This window comes from Sminthopsis crassicaudata, chromosome 2 (assembly GCF_048593235.1).
Source record: "Sminthopsis crassicaudata isolate SCR6 chromosome 2, ASM4859323v1, whole genome shotgun sequence".
NCBI classification, from domain to species: domain Eukaryota; kingdom Metazoa; phylum Chordata; class Mammalia; order Dasyuromorphia; family Dasyuridae; genus Sminthopsis; species Sminthopsis crassicaudata.
Genome location: NC_133618.1, coordinates 132,019,659 through 132,045,605, shown reverse-complemented (window position 1 = coordinate 132,045,605; position 25,947 = coordinate 132,019,659). Strand labels below are relative to the sequence as shown.

General features: G+C 37.5%; 2 long non-coding RNA genes across 2 annotated transcripts in view; one reads left to right on the top strand and one right to left on the bottom strand.

Annotated features, from left to right (window-relative positions):
* The window catches only part of LOC141554873 (uncharacterized), a 139,420-nt gene that overhangs the window by 77,190 nt on the left and 36,283 nt on the right, over positions 1-25,947 (top strand). The gene's annotated exons all lie outside the window — the stretch shown is intronic.
* The window catches only part of LOC141554870 (uncharacterized), a 41,228-nt gene continuing 21,712 nt past the window's right edge, over positions 6,432-25,947 (bottom strand). The window contains exons 2-3 of the long non-coding RNA XR_012485990.1: positions 7,671-7,743; positions 6,432-7,201 (exon numbers count right to left, since the gene is read on the bottom strand). This is a non-coding gene — a long non-coding RNA (uncharacterized LOC141554870). The remainder of the gene's footprint in view (positions 7,202-7,670; positions 7,744-25,947) is intronic.

The following is a 25,947-nucleotide window of genomic DNA, read 5'->3' as shown; positions in this document are numbered from 1 at the left end:
TGTGTAAAGTTACTCTTTAATTGACTAATCTGATTCCCCTCCTCAGTCCTTAACCTTCCTTGACTTCTCTGTAACATTTGGCACTACTAATCATCCTCTCTTCCTGGATAATTTCTTTAGGCTTTTTTTCCCCCACATTTTTCGTTTTCTTTTACCTTTCTGATTGCTCCCAACTGTCAACAACACCTTTGCTCAACTTCTTTCCCATTTCTGCTGGTAGAACTATCATCCTATTCAGAGAAGTTGGTAAACTGGGAACTGGCTTCAACTTCTTACTCCCTCTGACCCCACAAATTCAACCAGTTACCAAATGCTATTGATTCTACCTCCAGGACATTTTTTTCCCCATATGTATCTTTCTATCCTGTCAAATAGACAACACCTCAGTTCAAATTCTCATCATTTCTGACCAGGATTACAGCAAAAAATGGTGTCCTTGGTTTAAGATTTTTCCTTCTCCAAACGTTCTCCATATAGCTGCCTAAATGATTTCTAAAGCACATTTTGCTATAGTGGTTAACCTTTACATCTAAGATCAAATCCAAATACTTGTGTTTGGCATTTTAATACTTCATAAAACATGTTCCTGACCTACCTTTCAGCTATTATACATTAATCCCCTTAATGTACTTTTAATCCAACCAAACTGGCCTTACTTTTTCTTACCTACAACATTCCATCTCCAATTTCCTTGCCTTTCTACAGGCTATCTCTATGCGTGGGATTAATTTCTTTCCTACTTCTATTGCTTAGAACTCTAGTTTCATTCAGTGATCAGATCAAATGCTACATTTGATACTTTTCCTACATAAGACTTTTCCTGATTTCTAGCTCCTAGTGCCTGTTTCCCAAAAATATCTATTTTCTCTCTTGTAGAATGCAAACTTTAAGAAGTTTTTTCCCTTCCTCCTCTCCTTTCCTTTTCTCTTCCCCTTCCCTCTTCCTTTCTTCCCTCTCTTTCCCTAATCTTTTCTCTTTCCTTTTCCCCTTTTGCCTTCTTTTCCTTTTCCCCTTCTTTTCCTTTCCATTCCCTATTAGAATTCCTAATTTCCTTTAAAGGTCAGCACAAACCATATTCCTTGCATGAGACCTTTCCTCATTCTCCATACTTCTAGTTACTCATTCTCCATACTTCTAGTTCCTCATTCTCAAAATTATTTTATGTTAATTTATATGTATTTGTTCATATACAAGTTGGTTTCCTAAATATAATACAAGCTCCTGGAGGGCAGGAACTAGTTAATTTTTGTCTTTGTATTCCCGGCAGTAATATAGTACCTGATACGTGCTATGCTCCTAATAAATGTTTATTGATTGTCTAATTTCCTAGAGTATTATGTTTAAATCAGCTATTATGCTTGGAAATTCCAGAATCCAGTAGAGTGGTAGGCTTATCACTCCTTAATAGATGTTTCATGACAGACTACATTCTTGAAATTATGTCTTGTTTATTGCTTCTTGATTATATGCTGTGTAAACTCTGAATACAATATCCAAGCATACTTTTCTGCTTCTGTTGAGAATCAACTCCATTATGCCAAAGTTATCTATCTGATAAGGACTCAATGAAATATACCAAGCATAAGAAGGAAGAAGGGTTTGTCACTGTTTGGTGCTTGAGTGCTGGTTTTTGATTGAATAGTTAAAAATAAAGCATTTATTAAGCACTTACTGTATGCTAGATACTATGCTAAGTGCTGAAAATACAATTTCAATCAAAAGGAAATATGATAATTTCCCTCAAGGAGTTTTTGTTCTGATGGGAAATAAACTCATAAGAGAGAGGTTAGAAACATGAATGGGGGAAAGGGAAGAAAGAAAATAGAAATGTAGTCAAGAGAGACTGGAGCTGAATTGTTTGAGATGTGAGCATAGTTGGTATGAACATTTCCCCAAATGGAAGTGCTGATGAGGAACTTACCAATCAGAGGAAGAAGCTCTAGAAGTTAGACGTATCATCAGTACCAGAAAACAGCTGGGTCAGAGATAGGACACTTAATACAGAGATCAGGGACTGAATGAGGTCAGGAAGTAAATTTGCAAACTGCTTGACAATATATTGGTGCTTGTCTTATTGGCATTTCATGCCTAGGAAAAAGGATTACCTAGATCTTGAGGGATCAGATAAATGATTTTCTTTAAAAGAATAAGGATTATTTATGTTAAGGAGCTGTGTTAAGGAGATATAAGCAATCATCAAGGAAGTTCCCTCAGATTTCAAAAACTCACAAGTTCTAAAATTGTCTCTCTATATATCTTGTCCAGGGACTCATGGCTGGGTCCAAGGTCATTTTGTTTGGAGGCAAAGTTAATTTAAGCTGCTGCATTCTTTGCCATAAAGTTTTGGCTCAAAATAATATTGAGTCAAGTTATGAAAATATAGGGTTTAACACAAGCTATTCTAATTCCACTACTGACCTGGTCCACAAAGCTGCTGTCCCATAGAGAGAACCAGAGCTGAGAGATAGGTCAATGATTTACTGAGAACTATCCAGAAAATAGAATTTACTTCTGCTTTAATTCGTATGTGCAAATTACGACGATGAGGGTGGGACTCCTCAGATCCTAAGTTGTTTCTGAACAGGATCAGGTGAATGGCTATCAATGCCAACAAGTGGTCAAATTTAGAAAATGTTTACATTAATTATGTTGTGGGTAATTACTTTGGAAACCTTAAAATTTAAGACAGGAATTATTATTATTGAGATAGCGAGGTGGTGAAAAATAGCACTGGGCCTGGAGTCAGAAAGACCTGAGTTTAAAATCAATCATTAGCTATGAGCAAGTCATTTAACCTGTTTGCCTTAATTTCCTTAATTGTAAAGGGGGGGGGGGCACAGTAATAGCATCTATCTCACAGGATTATTTTGAGGACTAAATAAGATATAATATTTAAAAACAACCCTCCAGAGTCTTATTCCCTTCCCCTTCCTTTATCTAACTGCTACTATGGAATCATAGGTGATCAATAGCCTCCAAAATGTGGTAGTTCATTTGCAGGATCATATATTATAAGAAACCTTTAGAGGTTTTCTAGTCCATTATTCTTAAACTTTTTGGTCTTGGGATTCCTATATATTCTTAAAACTAATTGCAGATCTTCCAAGGAGCTTTTATTTGTGAGAGTTATAACTATTGATATTAGCATGTTAAAAATTAAAAGATCTTCACATTGTTATCAAAAGTGTTTTGACATGGTAGATACCCTGAAAAGAGTTGGTGACTCTCAAGGGTTTCTAGACCAGACTTTGAGAACTACCAATGTTATCCATTCCAGCCTCATCATTTAATAGGGGACAAAATTGACCCAGAGAGGTTTGCCCAAGGTCATAAGAATCAGTAAATATAATAAATGATACAATTATTATAATGTATATCCTTATTAAAATCATCTCTATGTATATATGTAACTGAACTCATTAGTAGATTATTAAAGAAATTCTTAGCAAATAGTGGATTATTTGACTTATTCTCTGGGGAGAGTATGAAGGAAGTGGTCATCCTTCTTTACCCTCCCTTAATAAAGAACATCTAGGCTCATTGAGTTAATCTCTGGGCAGCTGTAAATTTCTGCCAATCATTAAGAAATCACATTATTATAAGTTGCATATATAGCTAAGTACAGATTTGCCTTTATGAAAGTTGTGGTAGAATTGTGGTTTGTAAATGTGAATCAAGTGGGGAGCAAAATATCTGGGCTGTGCTCCCTTGTGTAAACTAAGGAAACATAATTAACTCCCATAATGATGAACACTTACTCTCTGATGGTTATGAGTATAGAGCTGCCCATGAGATCCTTTGATAAAGTACTAGTTAATGTTTGCCTCTACCTTTAATTCCAGCATGCTCTCTATTCCCTGTTCCTCTCCAGTATCTTAGATGGAATGTTATGTATTACCTAATTGCATGGCCATTGGTTGAGGTTCATAGGATTTAAAGCTAGAAGAAATCTTAAATTGTATCTAATTCTCTCATTTTACAGATAAAGGAACTGGGATTATTTGTTCAAGATCACATAGAGAGTAAGTTAAAGAGAAGGGTTTGAATTCAGGTCATAGGAGTATAGTGTAATATATGCTATAGATTTACTCTCTCCTCTTACTTGGAGTAGCAGTATGAGTTTGGAGGGCAGATACTACATCTCCCCTCAAAATTCTAGGGGTAGCACAGGTGAGTCAGAGGGTAGGTGGGTATTTTTCTGGTATTATAACTAATGTGTGCCCCCACTGATTATCAGTTAATAGCAATTAGCCAGACTTAATTACTTTTTCAAAAGGGCAATTACTAAGGTTCTATAATGAGAACTGATACAAAAATATCCCCCTATCTCCGAAGTCCACAAGGACATACAAAGTCAAGGGGAAAGTGGGCTTAAGCTTAGAGTACATATGTGGCAGAGGGATAAATCACAGCTCTTGGAAATCCTTTTGCTGCAGACTTCAAGACATTCTCATTAGTTAGGAAGAAGCTTTTCTGCTGAGATCTTGTACCAGTGGTCCTTAAACTTTTTAAATAGGGGGCCAGTTTACTGTCCTTCAGACTGTGGGAGGGCCAGACTATAGTAAAAACAAAACTCACACTCTGTCTCTGCCCCTCAGCCCATTTGCCATAACCTGGTGGGCCACATAAACATCCTCAGCTCGCTGCATCTGGCCTGCGGGCCGTAGTTTGAGAAGCCCTGTGACTTGTACAGTCTCTTAGTTGCTTTTCTTTAGTAAGTCTAGTTTATATTCGGGTCCCAAGGTAGGTAGGCACTGTCCCCATCTACTTCTGACTTGGGGACATGGCTAGGATGTTGATGAAAAAGTTCAAATCCTTTGGCATAGGATCCTCTTCTATAAAGATAATGGTTTCTCTCCTTCTCCTAAGTAATTCCTCCTAGGTAGAAGGGTTGGGTGACCCCATCTCAGCTATTGAACTATCAGATGTTCATATCCCCAATTTCAAATTAATTTGCTAGTTTTATGCAAGTTTCAAAGGACATGGCCAAGTCTTTTCAACCAACCAAAATAAACTACCTATATATCATTACCTCATTTCATCCAATGGCTTTCAAGGTCTTTAGTGATCCAGGAATTTTAAAAATCTTATAGAAAATCTTTGATTGATTCAGTAAAGATATCTAGGCTTTGTTTACTGATCCATTGACTTCATGGAAATGTTCTCATCTGATAAAGATATCAGAGCTAAATGGGTGATGAATTGATTTCATTTCCCCCCACTCCCTTTTATTATAACATCATAGATCCAGAGTTGGAAGAGATCCTAGGGGTCATATAGTTCAACCCCATGAACTTATGAATGGGGTGGATGGATGATTTTCCCATGGCTATGTAGTAGTTGCCATTCCAGTATTCTAACCCATATTCTTTGATTACAAATTTAGGACATTTTTCTCTGTATCCCCTCAGAATTCTGATTTAAAATATAGGACTTTCTCCACTTACACCACAATGCTTCTTCAAATAAATACTTTCTTCCTCTTATCTTGAATGGCAGTGTGGTACTATGGATAGAGCACTGGGTCTGGAGTCAGGAAGATCCAAGTTCAAATATGACCCCAGATACTTATACTAGCTATGTGACTGGAAAAATCTCAGTGGGTTAAACTACCCCAGAAAACAATCAGGCAGCCTTTTAAACTTCTCTTTTCTAGTGTTGAGAGGAAAAGAGAGAGGAGCAAGGAGTTATAGTAACTTTTCTACTCTTCTCCAATCTCCCTCCCTTCCTCCATTCTCAGTGGTGGGTTTGGTCTTCTTGGCTAAGTGGAGATTATAGAATCACAAAATCTTAGAGTTGGTGTAACACACGTAAAATGTATGAGATTGCCTGTCATCTAGGGGAGGGAGTAGAGGGAGGGAGGGGAAAATCTGGAAAAATGAATACAAGGGATAATGTTATAAAAATTACTCATACATATATACTGTCAAAAATGTATAATTATAAAATTAATAAAAAAATCTTAGAGTTGGAAAGGACCTTAAAAATCATGTATTCTTCATAGAAGAAAAGACTAAGGTCTCAAGGAGTATGGCACATGCCTAAGACTCATCAGTTACTAAGATGAAGAGCCATATAATTGTTGAATTCAGTTCTAATTCCAAGACACTATTATTTTTTTTTTTCTTCCAGACTATCCTCTTATGCTTATCCCTGACAATGGGGTCATGGTGTGGATGGGTGCTTTCTTGGTTATAATCAGACACAGTTTCTGTCAAATCCTAAAATGTCCTAGTGAAGCTAGAAGTTTTGGAAATCATCTTTCTTTCTACTGGTGGTGAATGTTTTCCATGACTTCTTGAAGAGATAGCAAGGAGACAGCAGCTGAACAATAAATATCCCCTTTCCCCCACATTCTTATTATATAAGAACTTTTCCAGAATCATGGACTTTTTGTGCTGGGAGGGATCTTAGAGGTCACTGAGACAATGGACTAGAAAATTTTTTTATAAGTAATGAATATGATAGTAAGAATAAATCATATTTGTATAATGCATTAAGATTTACAAAGCACTTTCCTAACAATAATCTTATGAGGTAGCTGGTACAAGTATTATTATTGTTCCCATATTGTTCAGAAAACGGAGACTCAGAAAGACTAAGTAATCTGTTCATGGTCACAGTTGTAAGATTTGAATATAGGTTGCATTTCCAAATCTCCCAGAAATTAAATATACACACGTATATGTATATGTATACAAGTATATTTCTGTACCCCCACAATTCAATGACATAAAGCACTCCTGGTGAGGAACTTCCTTTGACAATTTATATGAACTCATCTTCTGTAGCTTATAATCATAAAAAGTTTTCTGGCAGTACTGAGAGAATAAGTGACTTACCCAAGGTCACACAAGCAATAAGAATGAGAAGCAGAACTTGAACCCTTCCTGATCTTGACTAAGCACAATTTCCATTAAGGCAAATATGTGTAAGTACATAAAAACACACAAATCTTATATGTAGGTGCACATATGAACACATATACAAATATATGTATCCATTGGAAACCCCCCACTAATCATAGGTTGCAATCAGATTTTATATTCGGGTAAATGTCAAGTTGATTTCCAGAATATGGTACTTGTACTGATGTTTGTATTTCAGATCCAGAAGAGAGGAGGATGAACTAGATGAATTAATGAAGCACCTTCCTTGAAGCATCCTAGGCAGATAAACAGCCACTTTTATTTTGTAAAATCTGTAGGAAAAAAAAATAGGAATGTCTTCAACAGCCCCTTGGGGAACCCATTACAGTGTTTCACAACCCTCTAGCTAGGAAGCTGTTGTTAATGTTTAACCTTAATCCCTCCTGCTGTAATTTAAGGCCCTTTCCTCTTGCTGAGTTCTCAGTGCAAATGGAGAGCAGCTGTTCACCCTCATCATCTGACATCAGCTATTTCTCAAGATGACCCCTATGAGCCAGGTCAGGGTTATTATCCCCACTTTGGTGCATGCAGTAAATATGTATTTATTGGAGAACGCTAAGGCCATAGCCTTGTTTGCTGTTTTCTATTGAGCAGCTTTGACAATAGCAGGAGGCTTCTTTGCATGTGTGTTTTTGGTTTCAAATTTAAGCTGTCCCCAACATTAGGCCTGCATCCCACAAAAGAGGTCTCTTTTAAAAGAAGTGTGTGCTGATAAGGTATGCACTGGTAAATAACACTGACCTTGAGAAAAGAAGGCTTGGGTGGAGGTAGAAGGAATATTACAGGTGTCCTCAAGTATTTGAAGGTCTGACTCCTGGAAAGAGAGATTAGATTTGTTTTGCTCTGCACCAGAGGGCAGAAGAAAGGGTGGAAGTTTCAAAGAGACAAATCTAGGTTTGATATTGGGAAAAACATCTTACCAATTAGGGCTATTCCAAAGGAAAATGGGATGCTTTGGAAGATAGTGAATAATTTTCTTTTCCTTAGAGGTGTTCAAGCAGAGGCTGGATCTATCTATCATCTATCTATCTATCATCTATCTATCTATCTATCTATCTATCTATCTATCTATCTATCTATCTATCTATCATTTATCAATCTATCTATCTACACATACATACATACATATCCTGTTCAATTCATATCTAAGAGAATATATTCAGACATGAATTGAACAGGATAGACACTAAAGGATTCTGTGGCTTTATATTCATAGACTATACTAATGTTTTATTTAAAAAACAGATTTTTTTTTGGGGGGGGGGAGGATTGGGACTTGATATTGAATCAGTCTAGTTTATTGTTGACTTAAAAAAAAATTCTCTCTAGCCTCCTATAGGGCAGGGACCCTATTCTTTAACTTACTTTGTAATGTACTTTCCCTAACCCCCTACAGAGAGATGAATAAAGATTCATTTTTGTAATGTTTTAAATTTTGTCAAGTAAGCCTTCCCTTAAAACAACTTTGAGAGGTAAATTATCTAAGAATTATTAGTCTCATTTTATGACCAAAAAATAGAAGAGAGGGGAGTTGCTTGAGATTATAAAGCTAGGGATAGAAGTAGGGTTTGGATTTACTTCTCTCCTAAATCCAAGTCACTAAATCTTAGTAGGTCTTGTTTGTCTTTGGCCGTAGTAGGTCTATTTGAGGAGGAGGAGGATTTTGTGGATGAGGTTCAGGAAGGTTGAGAAGTTAAACTTTTAGGCAATAAGTTAATGGGAGGACTATGTTAGAATTGGTGGAAGAACATTAGAATAATTGCTGTAGGGTCTGAAGCTCAGATCAGCTAATTCCACTCACTTTATAGAAGAAGACCAAGACCAAGAAGGATGGAACATCTTGTCCCACCATGCCATCACACGGAAAGCAGGTAGTAGAAGCAAAACTTGAGTGCTAGGTCTCTGACTTTAAATACAGTGTTCTCCTTGACTATATAGCCTCCAGTCAAGTTTAGAAAGTCAGACAGCCAAGTTTAGAACTCTTTTCTCCGCTTGGGTTTAGTTTCTGGGAATTTTTCCCAGCCAGGCAAACTGATGACTCTCTAGGAGGAAAACTTAGATTCCCTGTGGCCTTGAGCTTCAGAAGTGGGTGCAGGCAGGAAATCACAAAGCTGCTTTTTGCAGGCTTGTTTTAGGGGCCCTGATCTCAGTCCAGTTTGACCCTGGACCCAGATTCCTTAGGTGGGAGGGGGGAGGTAACTCAAGGCAGATGCTGGTATTAGAAACACTGAAAGTTAAAGAATCATCATTTTAAAGCTGGGAGAGAGGCACTCACCACCCCTATAAAATCTGTTGCCAACCTGTCTTGATTCTCTCTGCACAACATTTTTCGAATTCATTCCTCTTTTCTCTATTTACATCACCACCACCCTTGTCCAGGCTCTCATCACCTGTCACCTGGCATATTTCAGTAATCTCCTAATTGGTCTTTCTGCCCTCAATTTCTCTCCTCTCCAGCACATCCTCTACACAGCTGCCAAAATGAAATTTGTTAAAAGTCCAGCTCTGACCATGACATGGCTAAAAGTACTCAAGAAATTCCAGTGGCTCCCTAATTCATCTGAGGTAGAGGAAAAACAAGGGAAAATCCTTCTATTTGATATTCATAAGTTCTTCATAATCTAGCTTTAACCTACCTTTCCAAACTCAGTACCCACTGCTGCCATGTTGTACTTTATAATCCATCCAACTGGTCTACCTGCTATCCCTCTCTCATAGTCCATTTTCTATCTCTGTATTTTTGCATAGATCTTTTCCTCCCAACTGTAATAAAAGACTTCCTCAGGTCCACCTTTTAGAATCTCTAGCCTCCTTCAAAGCTTAGCTCAGGACCACCCCTCACTTTTTCTGATACCAGCAGTTATTATTATTATTATTATTATTTTTTGTTCAGTTATATTTGACTCTTTGTGATCCCAGTCAGCATTTTCTTGGCAAAGATATTGAAATAGTCCTTTTCTAGCTCATTTTATAGATGAGGAAACTGAGTCAAATAGAATGATAACCCCAATATAGCTATATGAGGTCCCAAATAGCCCCAGTTTCCTCGTTGCCCCAGTTACTACTTCATTTCATCCCAAATAACCTCAAATTTACTTTGTACATTTGCATCTTTTTATGTATATGTTTCCCTGATTGAATGTAAACTCCTTGAAATTGGAGATTTTCATTTTTTTTTCTCCAGATTAGCAATCTATTAATCAATCTCAAAGCATTTTATTAAGCCATATTCTATGCCAGACATTGTGCTTGGTACTAGAGAGACAAATATGAAACTGCTTCTGCCCTCAAGAAGCCTACATTCTCTGTGTGCATAGTACCTATCATGCAGAGGGTACTTAATGAATTAAGTTGATTAATTGATTTAATTCATTCATTTTTGCAGATGAGGAAATCGGAATCCAGAATTTTGTAAGTAGCAAAGCTGAAATATTGAAAACCCTGTCCCCTTCTGTTCCTGTTGCTGACACACACATAAACCAGGAATTCCTTTCTCCTCCAGGACAAGTGCTTTCTGGTTGATTTTAGTCCTGATTTTGATTTTGTTTATTAGACAAAATTGGAAGAACAGAGAAGTGAGAATGATGAGGGCTCGGACAAATATTCCCTTCTATCTTTCCGGCATTGTTCCTGGGTTTGAGGGTGGGGTAGGGATAGGAATGGGGGTGGCCAATTGCCTTGCCCTTCTCTCTTACTCTTCCCAAAGGGCAAGGGTAGTCAGAGAAGTTCCTTTTGATGAGAGGGTTTTAATGGCTCAGCAGGTCCCAGTGAACCTGAGACCTCCTCCACCCCTTTCCTGCAAGAGACAGCATTCCTGCCCATAAACCCTTCCCTTTCAAGGCTTATGGGTTGAGCTGTTCTTGATGCTTATCAAGAGCAGCGATCAAAGCTTCCCGCCGTTGTAAATCTCTTTCACTGCCTGTCAGGCTAGAGTACAGCCAAAGAAGAAGGCTGCAGGCCCCTGGGGACCTTAAGGGGGGGAGGAGGGAATCAGCCTCCTCCACCCACCCCATCCCTGCCAATAAGCTGTCCAGCCTCTAAGAGCATGCTGCTAGGCTTCCGGTAGTGGCTGCTCCTCAGGCCTGAGCATTTGGGGAAGAGAGGGAGGGCTAAGAGCTGGACAGACCTGGGGGATAAGGAAATGTTCTCTCAGTTGGGATCCTTGGTAAGGGCAGCTCCCTGTGCCCTAGCCAGTCCCTGTGGTTGTCCTAGTTTCCACATTTGGGTAACTATATGTACTGGGTTAGATTGGGGATGCTAAAATATCAGAGCTGCAGGGGACTGTGTGTGATCCAAAGGAATCCTGGCTTGGCTTTATTTATTGGCAGTGGGACACGTGACTTCCTTGGATTTCAGTTTTTATCGTCTTTAAAATGGGGACAGAAGCAACAATAGAACCATGTGCTCACAACTTCCTGTTGAGCTAGGTCTATTGGATAGTGGAAAGGCACATGGTGGGTATCAGTATGACTTAACATGCTCCTATAAAGATTGATAAAGTTGAGGAATGGATATTATACAAGAATCAAAGAGCAAAAGAGAGGAGTGTTACTCATCAAAAGTGAGGGAATGACCGATTGACAAATGCTCTGCTCCATTGGTATCCTATTTATGTCAAGAGAAAATGAAGGAGGTCTCTAACATATGGGATGGATTTCCTGTGTCACACTTAAAGGAAAGTTATACAATCTAGGCTTCATGATTGGCTTTAATTCACAGGAAAGAATAACCTCATTGATAAATTCAAAACCCCAATGGAGTGTTGGAGTGCAATTTCATTGAATTTAAAATTACTGTGTGGATAATTTTTTATTTTTTGCATTTTCTAAATCCTGATTTTCTTTTATGATTTTACAAGTCCTTATGATGCACTAAAAATAAAAATAGTCACATTAATGGCTTGTTTTTATATTTCAACTTTCAAATAGAAATTAAAATGTTAAAAACAACTTGTAAATAAAAGAAGAGGATGAATATGTTTTCCCTTTAAAAAGTCTAAACAATCAAAATTACAACTTCCCCACCCAGTAGAATACCATATATTGTTGTTTGTTTTTAAGTCACAAACTATGTGGAAAGGCACCCAAAGCTTCATTGCCTATGGGTCTAAAGAAGTCTTAATCTTCCAGTGAATGAAGCATCTCCTCTCCTCCTGTCATGTCAAAATAAAGAGCTTGGAGAAGAGGGTTTATTCAGACCATGCTCTTTGAGATGAATCAGGTACTTAGCTCAATGACCTTTGGACATCAGTAGCATAGGTGTTATTATCCCATTTTCCAGGTGAGGAAACTGAAGCTAGTGGAGATTAAGGAATTTGCCTGTGGCCCATTGACTCCCTAGCCTGGCACTCTTTCCTCTGAGCACTTCCTTGAAATCCAAGGAACACCTATCTGTAAGGCAAAGGTGCACTCAAAATCTCAGGAAGAAGAGTATATGAATGTGTTTAGTGGGTCCCCTGTTACGAAGGGTGTGGAGAAGTAATGAACTCCCCCGTGTCTTGGTCTTGTCAGAGCTGAGCATGACATATGCACAAAAGGTACCTTTTATAGGTGGGAAATTATAGGTGCTGTTACTTCAAAGCCTTTGCCAAGTAGGGTTACTCCTTTGATAAATGACAGTATTATTAATGGTGATTTATTGCTGGGGCCAATTTGACAACAGAAAGAACCAGTTTCCCCACTCCCCCTGGCCTCCACCTTGATGTATTTTTTTTCTTGGCTTTGGAATCACCTCCCTGCCTAAGGAGGCTGGGGCATCTGTTTAACTCACACAGTGAGATACCTGGCTTATTAACCTGTCATCATGTGTCATAAAGTTTAGTGAAATGCTGGCAGATTGTAATCCTAAACAGGGCAATTACCCTATTATTAAAATGGCTCTTTCTTTCTTTCTTTCTTTTTTTTTTTTTTTTTTCTATGAACTCCCCTCCTACTCTTACCCCTTTCTCTGGTTGGCCTGGCTCTTACCTCTGTTTTACCTGCTTGATGAGTCACTGGAGCTGAGTTTAAGTCCTTACTTTGCAGTATAAATGTGGCTTCTTTCATGCTGCAGCTTTGAGGGAGAAAGTACCATGGGAAAGCTAAGTATCTCACAGCTATTGGTGTCAGGGCCATCTAAAGTGGTATTGGAGAAAGGATTTCTCTTCTAGTGGTTGTTAGACTAGGCCAATGATTTCCCCCCTTTTTGGGGGTGGTCTCAGCACTCCTTTATACTTAAAAATTTTTTTGAGTACCTTCCAAAGAGCTTTTGGTTAGGTATATCTATGGATATTTACTATATTAAAAATTAAAACATCTGTATTATTATGAAGATCATTTTGACCTCCTGAGTCCCCAATGGTTTTTGGACTATACTAATGGATCAGATTTCCTCTGAGGTCCCTCCCTTCCTGACTTTGAGAATCTGTGATTCTGGATGGAGTCAAGGGCTATAGTGGAGAGAAGAGGTTGTACTGTCCAGTGATTCAGGCTTGTGAATAAGTAATATCTTTTTCTAGAGAGTGAATTCCATTCCCTGTCGCATTTTATCTTCTCCAGAACTAAGCACAGTGCTCTTTGTGCAGTATGTACTTAATAAATTAGCTAAATATGAACTTATAGGTTGATAAAATGCTTTCTTCCAAATAGTCTTATGAGGATGATGGTGTATGTGTGTGTGTGTGTGTGTGTGTGTGTGTGTGTGTGTGTGTATGTATATATATATATACATACAGATTTATGTTACATCAATATATCTATAATATGATTATGTACATATGTGTATGTATATGTGTTTGCACATGCATCCATCCATAAAACATAGTTCTATTTTTATTTACATCCCCATTTTTATCTCTCTTTTACTTATATTTTAGTCAAGATCTGTGATTTCTATAAGGTCTTCCTGGTGTGGAAACTCCTCAGACAGATGTAAATCGGCAACTTTGAAATTTATGTCTTAGAAAATTTCCTAGAGGCACTGAGAAGTTAAGTGACTTTCCCATAGTCACAAACTAGTGTAGTCTTCTGAAGTTTTTATTGTTTTTCAGTAGTTTTCAGTTCTGTCTGATTCTTTGTGACTTTATTTGGGTTTTTTTGGACAAAGTTTGGAGTAGTTTGGCATTTCCTCCACTCATTTTACAGATGAGGAAATGAGGAAAACAGGGGGTTAAGTATCTGAAGCCAGATTTGAACTCTGGAAGATGAGTCTTCTAGATCACTGGCCAGTTATTCTATCCAGTGTGCTATCTAGCTACCCTATTCTTAGGTTACTCAGTACTAATTTTAGGTTTTTCTGACTCTAAGGATGGTTGCCTTTATATCTACTATACCATGCTGCTCCCCGATAAAACTTGTCTTTTCAACTGAAATAGGGAATTGGAAAAGAAAATAATAAAATGACCAGGTTTCAGAGATGCCAAAGCAGGACTTGTTTCATGTGTATTCATTTTGTTGTTTTCAAAATATTGTAAAACATTTGAGGGAAGTTATCATTGTGTACTCAGACAAGAGTCTTTGGGCTAAGGTTCAACTGTTAGTGGTTCTACTGATCCAAAAAATCTTTGAATTGGGGCTAGAGGGGCTACCGAGTACAGCCATACCTGAAAAACAATTTGGTTTACAATCTACCAGAGATGGGATCATCTAGTTTTTGTTTGAAGACTCCCTATGAAGGGGCACACTACCTCTCTTGGATAATTCTAACTATTAAGAAATTTTCTCTTAAATAAAGCCCAAGTTAATTTTCTTTTGTAAAATGTACTACTTCTTTCTTATGTGGATATTTTATTTACTAGAAGGGGAAAAAGGAACAACAAAAAATTAAACAGCATGTGACATTTTTAAGGACCTGAAAGGATCTAAGAGAAATATACTAAAAGAAATCATTTGAAGGGATCTCAGAGGCAAGAGCACTGACAGATTGTAACAATGACTGCAATACATTGTTTCCCAGTAACTAATTTGAATATAATTGTTTTTAGGACTTTGGAAATTATTGCTGAGAAACTCTGTATGAAAATTTGATTTGTGGATTATGGGAATATTATATCATAACTATTTGTGTTATAATGGATAGACATGTAGAATTTTGCTTTTTCATCATCAGTTGGAGATAAATCATTTTTCATTTGGAGGCAGCTCTTGAAGTAGAAGAGTGAGAAGACACTAATTGGGAAGAGAGGACAGCTTCATATTACAGGAAAATGGAGGGGCTTAGAAGAGAAGCGGTATCCCTTAAGAAATGATTTGTGGTATAGATCATACTATAAAGGCATCACAAAATCAAACCTTGAAGATCAGAATAGTGATTTGATCAAAGCACTCTTGTGCTTTATTACTAAGTTACTATAAGTACCCTTCTTCTTGTCTATGGACACTAGTGGATTTCAATGGGAGAATATGGCCCAGGCTTATAGATGGACTGCTATGTTTTCTGATTATTCCCTCTTCTGTTTTCTATTAAATCAATGTTATGTTATTGTTATTTTGCTTTTATTATCTTTTATATTAGAAAATATTATTTTGTAACTAAGAACTAATGCTATACTTGTTTCTGATTTACAGTATTTAAATGGGAAGAACACTGGTGGGGCGTGTAATTTTTCCACACCAGTGTTATTCCTAGTATCCTAAGAATGAGCTGTAACAGTTTGGCAGCTATGGATGACCCTACCCCCCCTCCCCACCTGACCTGAAAGAAAGAAAATTCCAAATGTATGAGTGTGACTGTAAGTGGGTGAGTAAACTAGGTCATGGGAGATGAGGGGAGTAAGTGTCCTATCTACTGGCCATATATCTTCTATCCATTTTTTTCTAGTTCTGCTCCATGGGACCAAGCACTGTATTATTGAGTCAGTAAATATTTCTTAAACTGCTAATACCAGGCACTTTGATAAGTTTTGGAGATACAAAGGCAAAAGGAAGATACTCCCTATTCTCAAGGAGTTTATATTCTATTGCTGGGATACATCTAACAAATAAATAATTGCAAGATATAAACAAAATAGGCTCAACCTATGACACAGTCCCCCTTCTCCTTCAGTCTTGGGATTAGGGTGCATGTGTGTGTGTAGCTAATCTCAAAAAGTGATTTTTTTTCCTCTTTGACTTATTGCTTTCATTCAGAACTCTAGGTAAATCTCTAAATGTACTTGTGTACTTAGGCTTATACCAAATGTGTATGACAGAGTTACCAATTCCTTCCTGTAAAATGCATAATAGGAATGGTATAGTCCTCTCTCTTCCCCTCCCATGTCACTGAATATATATAATATGCAAAGAATTTGCAAGAACCTATTAACAAACACATAAAAAACTCCCACTCAAACTCCCCTCAGGACAACAGTCTGACATTCAGATGGAATCCTCTCCCATGGGATCATACACAGTCCTTCCAAGTCTTTAGTACTCCTTTCTGCTTTAAACACCTGCTAGAAGATTAAAAACATAGTTTGAGAGCCATTGAACAAGCAATTCTCTTCTGCTTAACTTGGCTATTTCTAAGTAGTTCCTTGGCTTTGCTTCCAAGAAGGACACTGTGTAGAACTATGTAGATGATTCCTTTCTCAAGGGAACATTGTATATTAGGGAATTCCCTTCTCTCTCTAGAACAACTGATCCTGAAACTCTTGAACTTGTGAACTATTGAATTTGTTTTACCCATGAGACTCTTGTTTTACCCATGAGACTCATGTTTTACCCAAAGCTGATGCTGCTTAAGAAATTTCCCATGCAGGACAAATCTGATCTCTCTCCAGATGAAAGCCTTTCAAGTGTTTGCAAACTTCTATCATTTCTTCCTTAAGTTTCTCTGCCTCAGGCTAAGCATTCCAAGCCCTTTCAAGTAATCTTCATATGACATCATCTTGAGCCCATTCACCACATTGGGTGCTCCCTTCTGAACAAGATGTATTCTTCCTAAAATGTGATATCTAGAAAAGGATGTAACCCTCCAGAAGTGGTCTGATACAGGCAGAATACAGTGAGAAGTATAGTCTTCCTCTGGAACATCAGGTTTCATTCAGTGCAGTACAAGATTATATTAGTCTTTTTTTTTTTTTTTTTTTTGGAAGTTGCCATATTATGCTGTTGACTCATTTGTGCTTGCATCCACTAAAATCTCTAGAATCAAAGGGTTCTTTTGCTGACTTAGGACAAATCTTTTTTTCAGACACACTATTATTTAGCATTTGTCTTCTCCATCTTGTGAGAATGAGCTGAGACTCAAGAGGAAAACTCAAGAGCAAAAGCTTTTTTTTTTTTTTTTTTTTCCTATGTTGGGGAAAATAGGAAGATAACAGAAAGGATAGGACTGCTACCTAAGCTTAGCAGGCTAATGATAATGGACAAAAGAGAGAAAGTGGAGTTACTCAATTTGTATTTTGTTCCATTTTTCTTTACCAAGGTAAGTAATATTTGGTTCATAAAGGAGAGGATAAAAATAGGTAACAAGACACTGGTACACACGATGATGAGAGAAAGAAAGGGACAATAAAAGACCATCTAACTGCCCTAATCAATCAAAATGACCTGGCATAGTTAGAGATAAACTCTTATCTCAGAGTTCGAGCACTGGGATGGTTGGTTGATGTAATTGTGGAGCCATCCACTGTCAAAGATGTCTAACAAGACTATGGATAATGGGAGTCTTAGACTAGCTCAGTCTTAGACAAAGGCACATTTCCTTTTTTTTTTTTTTCTTATTTAACATTATTTTATTTTTTCCAATTAGATATAAAGATAATTTTCAACATTCATTTTTGTAAGATTTTGAATTCCAAATTTTTCTCCCTCCAATGTTCCCTTTTTTCCTTTCTCTTTCCCCACGACAGCAAGAAATCTGATATACATTATATCTGTGCAATCATGTTAAACCTATTGACTAAAGACTAAACATTAGTTACATAACACAGACAAATTTCAAACCAGGAAAAAAATGAAATCTGCAAGCCCTAGATCAGCAATTTCAGAAATTCAAGAAATTTAAGAGTTTAAAATCTTGGTGTAGAGCAGGTCCACATTGTGGTTGTTCAGAGAAGTAGCTAAAATGAAGAGGTAATAATATTCCTAGAGTTATGGAGTCCAAGGAATTAGGAAGCCAGAGTATTAGAAGGGTCATCACCATGGATGTTAAAGCCATTGAGGGTCACTTAATTTCCTTGAAAAATTTGAGAACTATTAAAAGGATTATAATAAATCAGTATGAATTCATCAAGAATAGGTCATGTCAGAATGACCTTATTTTGCTTTTTGGCAGACTTAGTTAAGTGGTAGAACAAATAACTATTCATAGTTTGACTAGATTTTAGCAAATTATTTGAAAAGCCTCAAAGTATTCTTGTAGAATTACAGTGCCTGGAATATAGATATTGCTTAATAAATTCCCTGTCTATCTGTCTATGACAGAGATATAAACCAAATCAGTAGTGCTCAAAATTTTTTGATAATGTCCATTTCAGTAAACATTTTGTAGCACATACCCAACATATGCATATTTACTTATTTTAAATTCCCTATATCTAATACTATACAATATATAGTTATAAAACTGCCACAAAAATAGAAATTCAAAAAATGAAGTGAAGAGGAAATATTTTGTTAATTATGCAAAACTCTTTTTGCTCTCACTAAAATAGTATTAATAATGGTATTTCCATTGAGAACATTGTAATTAAAAATGCTTCATTATCAGTGACTTGACATGTTTATCACATTTTCAGATGAAAAAGATCTGGGAGAAATAGTAAAATTCTAGATGACAGTCAAGATCCAAAAAGTTCTTAACAGAGTAGAATGTAGAGTTGAATGTAGAAAGATGAATTTTCATAGGGATAAATATAAAAACTCACACTTCAAAAAGACCAACTTGACAAGTACAAGATGGGGGAGGTGTGGCTAAATAGCTTTTCTGAAAAAGATCTGTTTAGAATAGCCAATGACCTTGGGCTGGTCACACAAAGATGTAAGAAGAAATGGCTTTCCTCAATCACACAGACAATGCTGTATGAGTTCTGCTGCCCTCTTGGATAATTGGAAATCCAGGTTCAATATAAGTAACCTCAAATAACTTGAGTTCAATGGATATATAAAACTGATAACAGCAATGAGTAGGACCTTTCTGCTATTTCATGTAAACTCAGGTTTGAGAAGAATGAGGAATCATTATTTCTTCTGTCTCTACTATTGAATATCCTCATCTATTATTACTGACCAACCCAACCCTATGGGTAAAGTTCTGCTGAATCACACGACGGTATTATACTGCTAACTACCTTATAGTCTCCAACTTTTTTTTTTTTTTTCCTAATCCTTACAATGCCTCATTCAAAACTGGGCCTGTAGTAGATCATTTCCTGATAATATCATTTCCTTTAAAATTCACTCCAATGGAAATCTTTCCTTCTGCTTCATTCTGCTAGTCATAGTATGACTATGGGATTGGTATGCTCTTTCCCAAAATCGCTTAACAGTGATCCTCAGTGGCTTTAATATTAATATTGTTGACCCTTCTAATACTCTGGCTTTCTGATTCCTTGAACTCCTTAGCTCTAGGAATGTTATTACCTCTTCATTTCAGCTACTCCTCTGAACAACCACAATGTGGACCTACTCTACTCTAAGATTTTAAACTCTGAAATTTCTTTTTCTGATTCCATCTTCCTAGCTTCCTATTTCCCCTGCTCTCTCATACCTACTAAACTTGCTTTTCTGCTTAGTCAGAATCCCTATTCCCTCCAAATTCTCTGTTAATCATGGGATAACAGTTTGTATAAATGCGCAGAGGAGGGAGATGGAATATTGAAGTTTGGGGAAGACCTGTCTAAGTTTTGCTGGTGATAACACAATTCTTCATCCTTTCCTTCTTCTCACATGCCTCAGAAGAAGAAGTCAGCTGCTTTTTCACCCTAGAAGTTCCCTCATCTCACTATGAGACATCCTTCCATCCTTACAGCCCCCTTGTATTGTAAATTCCTTGACTTGTCACTTGTCACTATGAACTTCCCTACAGGTACCTTTCCCCTCTCAGTCAGGACCTTCCTCTTCCCCTTTAAATTCCCTTTTACGTTATCTTCCCTTATTAAAAATAAGCTCCTAGGGGTTGGAAATCTTTTTCTTTTTGTATTCAGTGCCTGGCACAAAATAAGTACTTAATGCTTGCATTAATTAATCAACAAAAGATTGTTGACTTGGCTTGAAAAAAGCATCACTTCTTTCCAAGGATAAATACTTACTTTAGTCCTCAAGGAGGTTTCCTGATGCTGTGGAAAGGATAGCACCAGCTCTGGAATCTGAGGACTAGAATTCAAATGCAACCTTTGCCGCTTACTTACCTTTAGCAAATTAAAAGACCTTAGGTAAATCATTAAAATTTCCTGATCCCCACTTTACTCACCTGAAATAAAGAGAGTTAGACTAGATAACCTCTGAAGTCCCTTTTAATCTATGATCACCCTTAATCTCATCTTCTCCTAAATCTTCTCTAATTGACTTCATTCTTGAAGTCCGAATCTGTATTTCCATCAGGATATCCAGACACTTTCACTTGGGTGTCTTGTTGCCGCCACTGACTCAATAAGCTCCAAATTTAACACATCTTCCTGTATTCTTTTTTTTGATCAGTAATACTCCTAAATTCCCAGTCCACTGAAATGGGAACCTAAACACATTTCAATCCTTCCCTCTCTCTCATCTCCTCGTTCCAATCATTTGCTAAATTCTGGTTAGCCTCAATATTGATAATAAACTGACATTTTTTTTTTATCAGCTTTCACGTTATTGTCTCATTTCATCATCACGACAACCCTATGAGTTGGAACTATAGACATTATTCTCTCCATTTTACAGATGAGGAAGGTGAAATACAAAGATGTTAACTGACTTGCTCAAAGAAATACCATAAGCCTTAAAGGTTGGAGTTGAAGCCAAGTCTTCCCAATTTCCAACCAGCTCTCTTCCCATTATTCTACAAGCCTCCCTTAAATAATTTTTTATATCTCTGCTCTTCTTCATTTCCATTGCCACCAGCTTAATTTAGACTCTCATTAAATCTTGCCTGGACTCATAGGCTTTTAAACAGTGTGTATGCCCAGGCGTGCCATAATGTCTCCCTCCCAAAATTAGTATTTTGCATATTATTTTTAAATTTTGTATTTCTAAGTTTAGTTAATTAAAAAAAAACAAGTTTAGTTAAGCTCGAGTTTCATTCTTTGATGAGTAAAAATAATATCTATCACAATCAAGTACTCAATAAATGCTCACCTTAAAAAAAATTCCTGGATTTCTTGGAACCAATGACACATATTTGACGGGATGCGCCTGTTCTTGCTGATGGTTGATTGATTGTAAGGGGAGTTATTCAACACAGCGATCTTTAAAAAGTTTTCACTGGCCAAGCTCCTACTTAAGAAACCCTTCAGCCTATCATAGCAACGGGATTTTTGGCACCTGGGGTAGACTGAGGTTCTATGGTGTCAGAAGAAATTTGGAAAATTTCAGGGGCCTGGCAGCCCCTGAAATACCACTAAATTCTGGCTCCTTTCAGATCAATTTCTACAGCCCATCTGTTGTTCTATGTGATGAAAATATTTTCTAACTGCCAATGTTGTCAGTAATGAGCCAATAATGCCTGTATACTTCCCTCTCCGCCTCTCCTTTTCTCTTGTCCTGGGGATTGAATGCCCTGTCATTGTAAACACATCAGGAAATCGATGATGACATAAAACTTATGTCTCTGGCCCTTTTAAGGCTAGCCCCCAACTCCAAGTTATGGACAAGCTCTCAGCCCTCATTTGGAGGAAGCTTTGCTGTTGGGTGTCTGACCTAGCCAGGGGACTGCCTTATGAACAAGCTTCCCTTATAAAGAGAGGATAATTGTTCCTGCCCTGCCTACCTTAGCCGCTGCTGGTGAGGATCAAATGAGATAATGGCCTTAAAGCTCTATACAAATGTCAGGGATTAAAGGGCCAGATTGCCTTCTATTGAATTCCAATCTATAGCCTGGCGTTTGGAGCTGGCTAGTTTTTAGAGTTTATTTTACTTCTGAGCCAAGTGAGGAAGCTTCAGCTCCTTTGTGAGAGAGAGATGGCCAGGGCTGGGAGGCTGATCAAAAAGGAACCCCTGGGCTTTTGGTTCAGGCCAATATGATCCACAGGGAAGTGATTCTGTGATGGTTCTGAATGGAGCCAGAGTAAAAAGTAGGTCAGTATCACCCCGAAACTTGCGGGGGGCTGATAACAGTGTCATTCTTGAGCAGTGTAGAAATAACTGAGTCTAGGATAATAGCTAGTATTTTTTTTAAAGGGTTTTAAGGTTTACAAAGCACTTTAAAATATTATCTTAGATCCTATAGAAGTAATGATAGAATTCAAGTCTTTCTGACTAATTTATCCACTGGACCACTCAGCTGTCTCAAGTTTAACATCTAGTTATTAGGAATAGTTGCAGAAGGTAGCTAGAAATGTCTTTTTTGTGGGGAGGGAGAAGGGCCTTGCTCTGGGGAAGATTGTCTAGGCTATAGCTTCATGGTGTTCCTGACTTCCCTGTGAAAGCTCTTCCCACCCCCTTTTAGCTTTACCATGCCTCTTGCCACAAGTGTCAGAATTGCCAGTTATGACTCAGAATTCTGGTCCTATCCCTTGAGATAAAGAATTTAAATCTGGAAGGGAGATTAGGCATTATATTGCCTACTTATTCTGAGCTGACAAGAATAGTGTCCACTTGGAGGGGACCAGGGTTAGGACTTAATGGCTTGAATGACCATGAGCAAGTGGCTCCATTCAGAATCTACTCTGGGACCCTCAGAAGAGAGCTTTCATCTAGATCTTCACAGATAGTAAAAAAAAAAAAAAAAGGTCTCCCTTTCCTAGACAAGTACTCAAGGTAGTAATATCAAATTTAGGGTGATCTTAATGTCATCTTAAAGAAAATGCAAAACTAGACAAAGAACTCACAGTAATCAACAAATAGATGATGCAATTCTCTTTTTTCCCTAATGGGTCTCAAGTTTATCCTAGGGAATATATAGATCTTCCAACTTGGAGTAGGCTAAAAGATCTGAATTCCTCCCAGAAGAAAAATATAATAAGAGTTTCTACAGAGACAGTCCCCATACATTCTAATGAGTCTCACTTTCACACCAGAGTTTTCAGTTTTATATTAAACAAAAGCTGAGACTCACCCTCAATAAGGTGTGAATGGATTGGTGAGTATCCTAGGTCAGTCCTCTCAAGCATATGGTAATAGGGCATGGCCTCACTGAGGATTTTTATTGTTCAATTATTTTTAGTCCTGTCCAACTCTTTTTTGACCTCATTTGAGGTTTTCTTGACAAAGATACTAAAGCATTTTGCCATTTTTTTCATTATCTATATTTCACTGTCTTTCCTTCCTTCCTTCCTTCCTTCCTTCCTTCCTTCCTTCCTTCCTTCCTTCCTTCCTTCCTTCCTTCCTTCCTTCCTTCCTTCCTTCCTTCCTTCTTTCCTTCCTTCCTTCCTTCCTTCCTTCCTTCCTTCCTTCCTTCCTTCCTTCCTTCCTTCCTTCCTTCCTTCCTTCCTTCCTTCCTTCCTTCCTTCCTTCCTTCCTTTCTTTTCTTATTTTTAAATACACATTTCTTAATGAATCATGTTAGAACAAATCAGAATAAAAGCGAAAAACAAAAGAGAAAGTATGGGGCTCCAATGATAACCTAGATGGTATAACACTAAATAATTAGCTAGTTTCTGGTCTCCTTCATAGTCAGAAGGGAGAATATAATAATAATGGCTGCCATTTATATGTACCTATAGAGCTTTACAATTTATAAAATTTTCTTCACAACTGCCTTGTGAAATGAGCAATGCAAATAGTATCCGTCTCACTTTACAGATGACTAAACTGAAGTCCTGAGTCACATAACTAGTCTAAGAAGAAGGGATTTGAATCCAGCTTTCTTGATTTTAAATCTAATTTTCGGGCTCTCTCTCTAACATAAACCTTCTAGTTCCACAAAAAAATGTTCAAAATACTCAATAGTAAGCCAGTGAAAGAAAAATTTCCTTTTACTATAGGAGTTATAGGACTCATCCATTCTAGACTCAGGTAGATGAGAGGCAAGATAGAATAATTGAAAAGCACAGGAACTGGGTGAGAGTCCTAGCTCTTCTACTATCTGTGTAATTTTTGGGGAAAAAAAATCACTTAACTCTCTATGATTTTTTTTTTTTTCATCTGCAAAATGATGATGTGGGACATAGATGATCTCAAAGGTCCTTTTTCAAATATAATTCTACTTTGTTGTTATTCACTGTTTTTAATCATATCTGACTCTTTGTGACCCCCATTTTGGGCTTTCTTGGCCATTTGGCTTGCCATTTTCTTCTCCAGCTCATCTTACAGATGAGGAAATTGAGACAAACAGGTTTAAGTGACTTCCTCAGAGTCACACAGTTAGTAAGTGACTGAGGTCAGGTTAGAACTCAAGTGTTCCTTACTTCAGGCCTGGTGCTCTATCCACTGTGCCATTTAACTGCTCTATTTAGGAACACAGATTTAGAACTGGGGCAGGGGGAACCTAAATGGCCTCTTAGGCCATTAGTACAATCTCATCATTTTTTATAGATGAGAAAACTGGGGCCCAGGGAGTCTTGGGTCTTGTCCAAAGGTCAGACAATTATTAAGTATCATAGACAGGATTTGAGCTCAGGTCCCCTGATGCCTTTCCACTGTACTCTTTTTATTGTATCACATCATCTTGTTTTCTTTGGTCATTCCTTCCACAAACACATTATTTTGTTTTTTAGTCAGTGACAGTGGGTACAGCAGTAGTAATAATAATAATATTGTAATAGCCCCATTATCTCATTTGAGCCTCATAACACTATCTTAAATTTATGTAGCACTTACTATGTACCAGACACGGTGCTAAGTGCTTTATGAATATATTATATCCTTTGATCTTTATAACAAATTTGGGAGGTAAGTGCTATTATTATATCCATTTTATAGTTGAGAAAACTGAGACAAATGGGTTAAATGGCTTACATAGTTAAGTAAGTGTCTGAAGCTACATTAGAACTCGAGTTTTCCTGACTGGAGACCCATCACTCTGTTGCTCAGCCTGGGTAGATAGAGCATTGAACTTGGAATCAGAAGATCTGAATTCAAATTTGCCCCAGAATTTTTTCTGGCAGTGTGACCTTGAGCAGGTCACTCACACTTCTCAGCCTTCATTTCCTCATTTGTAGAACCAAGATAACAATAGCCATAACCTACCAGGGTTGTTGTGAAGATAAAATGAACTATATAGGAGAGTGTTTCAGGAGGATGGAGATTTGGAGGGTGGCTGGGTGGTTTTTGCCATAATCTAGACATCAGATGATTCATTAGGGTGGAGTCAGTGTGAATAGAAAGGCACCGACAGATGAGAGGTGTTATGAAAGAATCAATAAGACTGGATGACTGATTGGCTCTTGGAAGTGATAGAAAAATGAGTCAGAGGGTTGGTGTCTGAGACAGGGTGGAACCCCTGAAGAAATAGGGAAGCCAAGAGGATTTACTTGGTTGGAGAGGGAGGAGGATGAATCTAGTCTTGTACACGTTTGGGCTGAAGATTTTGCTGGGATAGCTGCATAGGAACGTCCAGGTAGATATATGAGATTAGAACTTGTTCAGGAGGTAAGAAACAGAATTGGGCTATCAGCATTGAACCCTATAAATGTCATACTCTTACAACTGTGCAAATATCCCAAGGAGGTCAGAGACAGAGACAAAGGTTTTATATATATACAAATACCTATTGCATCATTTTGTTGATAGCAAAAACTAGAAACAAAATTGGGAGGGGATTAACTGAACAAACTGTGTTATATGAACCCAATGGAAAATTATTATCATCATTAAACAGCAAATCTGAAAAATTCCAAGAAACCTGAGAAGACATAGGAATTAATGGAGACAGAAGTTAACAAGTCCAGGAGAACAATGACCCATATACTACAATAACACCAAGGAAAACAATAACCAAAGCTATGAGGACTCTGACCAATGTATGATCAAAGTGGACT